Below are 7,340 nucleotides of genomic sequence, written 5' to 3'. Positions count from 1 at the left end.
AAGACATCAAAGAATTTCATTTGCTAAGCAACTATCACGAGAAAAATTGTTTTTACTCTACTAAGAGGTTAAAATGGCAAAAATAGGATGTTCATATCAGTTTTAGAAGAGATTTGGTGTAAGTTTTTGTTCCTGAATAGAAAAAAGTAAGCGAGACCAAACAGGTCGATTTATTACATAAAAATATTGGTATCTGGAGCTTAAACCAAACATTTGGTGTTATCAGTGAAAACCATTTGAAAATGTCTTCGAACTAACGAGCTTCTTATAGAGCCTTCAAAACAAAAACTATCAAATAAAACGCTACACAAGATGTTTGAATTCCATTTAAGAGGTGGGACTTTATAATTTAAATTTTGTAAGTGGATATAAACTATGCTAGTTATGTAAAATGGCATATGATTAACGACGTCTAAAACGACCTATTTTTTTATTGGTATGTATATATAATAAAAACTACCAGACTGATTTATTAGACAATTTCGAAGAAAAATCTGTCATAAAAACATGAATATATTATCAATATTGATGCCCTAAAGGGTTAGGTCATATATGGTTTTAAAAATAATTTGCTTCTGTGATTCAATCGGATTCAGAAAATCAATTCTGATCCTATTTTCACTAAAAATAAGAATATGAATACATTTCAAAATAGTTTTAACTGCATACATGATAAAAAGTGATGAAGAGGTGCAGTCTAATCATTTTTTTATATTAAAAGTCTTAAGAATTCTTTGAGAAAATTATTTCTTTCGATTCTCGCAGCGAATTGCAATTTCTTCTATTCGCTTTTCATGTTGATTTTTCATTTATAATGATTGAAAAAGTTTTGCCATTGATAGATTTAAAATTTAATACAGGGTCTTTTCTTTAAATTGACCATTGTGCCAAATCAGACACAAATGTTTCTAAAACAAGTAAACAATTTAAAATTGTTATAATATATATATATATATATATATATATATATATATATATATATATATAATATAAAATAATTCTTCTGAAAAAGTGATATTCTTGAAACGACATATCTTATTACAGATGGAATTAAACACTGTTTCTAGATTATATAAACAATTTCTTGATTACTAAATTATTATTATAATAATTATTTTTGTCAAAATTTCGATAACTATTTTTGGTATTTATAAGAAATACATTTGCAAGAGAGTCAGTTATATAATAAAACCGTTAAAAAGACAAATGAGATTATAATGATGAATTATTTTATTTTTCACCAGCTGATTTACCTCTATTTTTTTCAGAAAAATCTTTAAAAAGAGCTCAAGTCACTCAACACATACTCCAAAAGGACACAGAAAATAATCACACAATAACAAAATAAAAATCAACAAAAAAAGTGAAAGTCAAGTATAGAGAAAATAGACGAGATAGAGAGTTTACTCAAGAGATATTATCGAAAACTTTGGCGCGAAATATACGAACTCAGTTGTCATGTACCAATCAAAATTATCCCATTGTCTGCGTACGTCGTATTTATAGGTTATGTCTTGGATGCGAGACTTGAACACGGTTACTAAACAGTAGTGCTCGAATGCAGTAAGGGGTAGAGCCAGAGTAGATCGATCGGGGGAGAGGACAGGGAGAAAGTTGCTCAATGAGAAAGCGCAACTAAAAACATTTGATATAAATACTACTAAATTTGCTTCTACTTGTACCAATTAGAACCATAAAAATTATTAAAAGTTTCAATATCACACAAAAAATTCAAAAACATATTTTCATATAAGTAAAGAAAGTTGTAGAAAAAACTAGAGCAGCTGTTTTCAGTTTCACAATTTAACAACCAAACCGTTCGAGTGTAACTTTCTTCGTGGACCAAATTGTTTTTTTGTAATATATTGTTAAAAGTATCGTACATAGGGAAACGAAACCTAAGTCCACTTAAAATGTTCCGTAACCACTCGACCTTATTTACTGTAAAGAAAAAAGGGATATCTAATGAGAAAACAAATAGATTTGCTTCGTATTTTGTGGAAATGATCATCCCGGTGAGGAAGAAATAGGTAAAAATGCATTAGAAAAGACTTTTTTCCTTGTAAAACAGTTTTAATAAAACTATGGAAATTCAAGTAGACTCCTATTGTAAGGCTTTCCGTGGACTCCTGGGGGGATGCTTAAAACTCATGAAGAATAAAAGTGCAGGAGATAACAAAATTCCGATAGAGATTTCAAAATATACAAGGATATGGTTGTGGTTTAAAAATATAGATCTCTGAAAATTGGTATAACCAATCCACAAGAAAGATCCCAAGAAATAACGTGTTAACTACCACAGTATATCAGCTCTAGATGTAACTCAGTTTTGATAAAAAAATCTAAAAAAAAGATTAGAAAATACCGCAAAGGAAATTTAGGAGACTAAGGAAGTTTTGAAGCAGGTAAATAGACAATACACCAAATTTTTATTTAGAAATAACATCCAGAGAATCCTTACGAATAAAATCTAAATGTTATTCATCGATTGCAAATACTTATGATATGATACCATCAAGAAAAAAATATATGAGCCAATGGGTTAAATATACCAGATAAATTAAAGAGAAGAGTTGAAATGACGATCCAAATAACCAAAACAAAGCTTTGAAAGTCAGTACTTCTAACAAATTCAAGATAGGAATAGGCCTGAGACATGGAAACCCATTATCAGCAATCTTCTCCAACTATGCACAAGAAATTATACTAAGAGAAAGTTTTATAACAACCTGACGTTTAATTTATGGAAACATTAATGTCTAGTGTATATGGACAACATAAAACCCATGACAAGATTCAGGGAAGAACTTCACGGTGTATTTAAGTTAATGGAATAGAAGACAACAGAATATGGCCTTGTGAGTAATCAAAAGCGATATTGGGTTAAACGACTACTGAAAGGTGGAGAAGGTAGAAAAAAATCAGAAAAAATGGTAAAGGAGATGAGACGAGATTTGATACCAGTGGGGGCTAGAGGCCGAGGATTTGGGGTTGTGGGAGGACTCCTTGTACTTTTCACGTAGTATATTGGTGGTGTTTCTTGCAGCAGGCGTTCCCAATTGTTCACTATACACTTCACTAGAAATGGCCACTACTTTCTAAGTAGTAGGACCTTACTAAGTGACCAAAACTGATTGAAAATAGTTGTTTGGAACAATTTAAAACTGTTGCAAATTCTCTTGTGTTATTTGAGGATATCCAACCAATTAAAATAAATACTAAAAAACTACCTAATTATTAATTTATTAGTAGAACCATTAATTTGAAGCAGACCATAGCACGACTGCTGAAATTGAATAAGCGTTTCAAAGCGATAGAAAAAAAATTATTAATGAAGCTACTGTTAATTCAATTTCAAGAGCAAGCGAATCTAGTCGGACAAGTTGTGAACGAATAAAAATAATTTCACTTCCAGGATATCAATAGGACCGGTCCTGGTGGGGCACCGAATATGGTTCAATGTCAGCAACATGCGGAAAGTCATCCCCTCTCTAAAAAGAGATTAACAAAAAACAGTGGAAACGTGAAATGTACGATAGGACCTCCTCTGACGCATTTCTAGATATGACAAATTTTTAGTTAATTGAGTTAATTTGATATAACAAAATCGACACTTAAGTATTAATAATTGTAGTAAATTTGTTTTTCAAAGTTTTTCTAAAGTCAACATCAAATTGAGAATTATTGTTTTTGATCAATATAACTAATTAACTAACGAATTTAACGACAGTAGATAAGGTTTGAGATAGAACGTATCAAAAAATTATTATTTGGAGTGCGCTGAGCACCACATCTTGAATTAATAGAGATTGTTTAACAGTTAGGATCTATCCAATAAATATGGAACCACAAGCTAAAGAGTAAATATTTGACACAGAAATTTTCATAGGCGGAAGTACAAGTTGCTTTCGAAGCAATTTAGCGATAAAATGGAAGTCTATATCCAGTCTTAGACACTCGAGACGCTTCCTAGGAAACTACGATCGTGAAAAATCAGATAACTACCTACCTAAGTAGGAATAACCTACGGTCTCTGATACTATCACTCAAAGGAACATCTTGAGAAGATATATCAGTGGCGTAGCGTGCTTTGGAGGGGCCCGGTATCAAAATTAGTTGGGGAGCACAAATGAAGGGTAAAATTTTCTCACAAAAGAAACAACAATGATTGCATTAAATGAAAATAACTATTTATTGATTATAAATTATCGCTTCCTCCTAGAAATTCAGCTAGCCAAACAATTCAAATTAAATGTACACTTTTCTTGCCTTTTTTTCGGCAAATTGATGTATTAAATCATCTATAGCTGAAGACGATTTCAGTTTTTTTAACAATTCTGATAGCCGTTCCTGCCCCATCAAAGTCCTTAGGTAATTTTTTATCAGTTTTAATTTTGAAAAACTGGAAGTGTCAAGAATAGAAAGCATGCTGTTACCACTTCTGGACAACTTTATGCAAGGCTATTGAATTTATCAGCAATAATTCCATGAGTACCTTAATGGAATGAATTTTTTGAATTTCAGATTTTTAGCATGTTTTCAGAGCAATTAATTGTCCATAGAGATTAACTGAGATGTCTTTACTGTATTAGGCCGACAGTTTTCCGGAAGCATTTTTTATCACTTCGTTTAAGGAAGATAGGAGTTTCTCCGGTTGTAATACTTCGAACATATTACCCAGTTCACAAAGGCTCTCAAATCTTTATTTAGTTTGAGAAATTAATATAAAACAGCAATAGTATAATTGACTTTGAAATATAATTCCGGGTCTGAAATACTCTCATCTTGTGATAACTCATCAAAAAAAAACGTTTCATTATCTTTCGTCTGCAGGTTTTCTGAAGACGAGGATGATACACCTGAACACAAAATTTGTTCCTGAACTCAAACAGTAGTCAGTCGTGCATTCCAGTTGATAAAGTTGGGAGCTAACCTCCTTGAATCTGTGTCTAATAATAGCAACAGGATGTTTGTTGCAATTAAAGATACTAAATATAAATCCTGGTCATTACATAATTGCATAAATTTAACATTGTCATTGCTATAGTCTTTTTTGTAGAAGAAAGTAATAAAACCTACTTACTATTACAAAACTTTACGGTTATTTTTAATGTTATTATGAATATTGTGAATATTTCCTAAATTTTCATAAATTCACATGAGCAAATACAAGTTTTCGGTCTTTTATAATCATAATTTGTCCCGATTTTGTGTGTTCCTTTCATAAAGAGGAATTAAAAAATATGAAATTGTGATAATAAATTTCACGTGATCTGTAATGTTTAAAGAAAACATATGTTGTAGAAGGTTTGCGTATTTGTTAAATTTCCATTAATTTTATCGGCATCCGTGCTGAAATGGAGTATTGTTGGAACGGTTTCCACACAAGAAGAATTCAATCACCAATCACTTCTTTACGTCCTTCACCGAAGTCTTTACACTGTACTACTTTACTTTTATTGCCTTGAAATAAAATTCACAATGTTTCAGTTTTAAAATGTCACTTCAACTTATCTTAAACACACTTTACACTTTCACTAACTTAATCATGTCAAGAGATTTTATTCGGTATTAAAGACAGAACCTTCGTTGCGATTTTACAGTCTATTTCTTATAAATTCAGTCTTTTTTACGGTTTACAAATTCTGTTATCACCTTGTCACTAAAATTGCCTATTTTAGATGTAAACTTCTTTCAATGGATATAAATGAAAAGAGCTCTTAAACGATATTCGGGTATTGGATTAAGAACAAATGTTTTGTTAAAAATATCTATCAATATATCTGTCAGATGGTTTTTTATTAAAAATTTTAGAAGCTGTAGTGCGTCTTTCAACATTCTGCAATCATTTCTTAAATAAATAACCGACAGTACAGTTATTTATCAACTGTGGGATAATAGGAACATGCAGAAGTGAGTTTATCTTCGGAAATTTGTTGCAATACTGTACTTAAGTTAATCCAAAGCGACTTGAACACCTGGAAGTTCCTAGAAAGCTTTTGATACAACTTGATAATGGAAGATAAAGAGAATTATAGAAGACTCCCTAAAAAAGTTTGGAATGTTATAATGAAGAATACGAGAAAGAGAGTGAAGCGAAAAATGAAAAAAAAATGAAATAGTTGGACAATTTGACGGATAATTTCCGAACTATTCGAATCACAGGATGATGCTTAAAGATAAGAGACAGAATGGAAGTTAATTGTTGAGGAAATTAAGGCCCACACAGGGTTGTAGCGCCTGGTGGTAAGGTAAGATACTCTCCAAATAGAAAAGTGATGCTAATCCTAAGCATAACAGCAAAATTCCTCTAAACAAATTGAAATAAAACTATCACAACCAGTCAGACAGATGTTCTAGATAGTTTATAGACAACAAACTTCTCCGAATAATACGTTTTAAGGCTGTTTTCAATATTTGCCTCGAAATATCGCATCAAAAGAACGCGTTGCGATGAAACGACAATATAAAAACAACCTCGAGTCAGCTTTGTTTGATGATATTCTCTGGTTGTCTTCTGTCTTGAAAAGTTTTAAACGCAAAAGTCACGAAGCTTTTAAACACGGTACAAAAGTGCACAGGAAATATTCAACTGAAATTACTGCAACTAGCGGAAACTGAGATAAAACGTCTCCCGGAAATATATTTTAACTTAAAATGAACGAACTCTACCGGAATATATAAATATTATTCATAATTTTAAATGTTTTAATTTACACGCGAATGTACGTATGTAAAGAATCATAATCCCGCAGATTAGAACAAACCTTTTTTGATCAGTTTTTAATAACTAAAATATTCCAAAAACTTAGCCTTAAATTGAGGTATAAAATATTAAGAATTTATATAAGTTCAATTTTATAAAGCTTAATCAGAAGAGAAAATAGGAAAATTAACAACAAATTGTTGTTGTTAGAAATAGGTATCGTCTAGGGGTTTCTACCAATTTGAAATCTATCACACTGCACATTTCATTAACAACTAAATTAAAATGTTATTTTCTTGTAGTTCATACCTCTACACAGAATAAGTATACATAATCAATATCTGTAGGCTATTCGAATTCACTCAAATAATGTTTTCCAAATAAACCGAAGCAAAGATTTAATTAACAAAAAACAAAACAGTGTCTTTGCTTTTAATCGAGTTCAATAAATCCCTGTAGTCCATGAAGAGTTCACTCTTCTAAATGAAAACGATCTTTTTCCATTTCAAAAATTGAAGTTTTTTAGATAACAATGAGGTTTCAACTAAGACGGGATGAGGTTAGGATTGGGTTATCGTAAATTGGATACAAAAACATTTCACAATGCTTTTGAAAAAGTAAAACTTGATGGATA

The sequence above is a fragment of the Diorhabda sublineata genome, chromosome 3 (genome assembly GCF_026230105.1).
Source record: "Diorhabda sublineata isolate icDioSubl1.1 chromosome 3, icDioSubl1.1, whole genome shotgun sequence".
Lineage (NCBI taxonomy): Eukaryota > Metazoa > Arthropoda > Insecta > Coleoptera > Chrysomelidae > Diorhabda > Diorhabda sublineata.
This window is presented reverse-complemented; position numbering follows the sequence as displayed.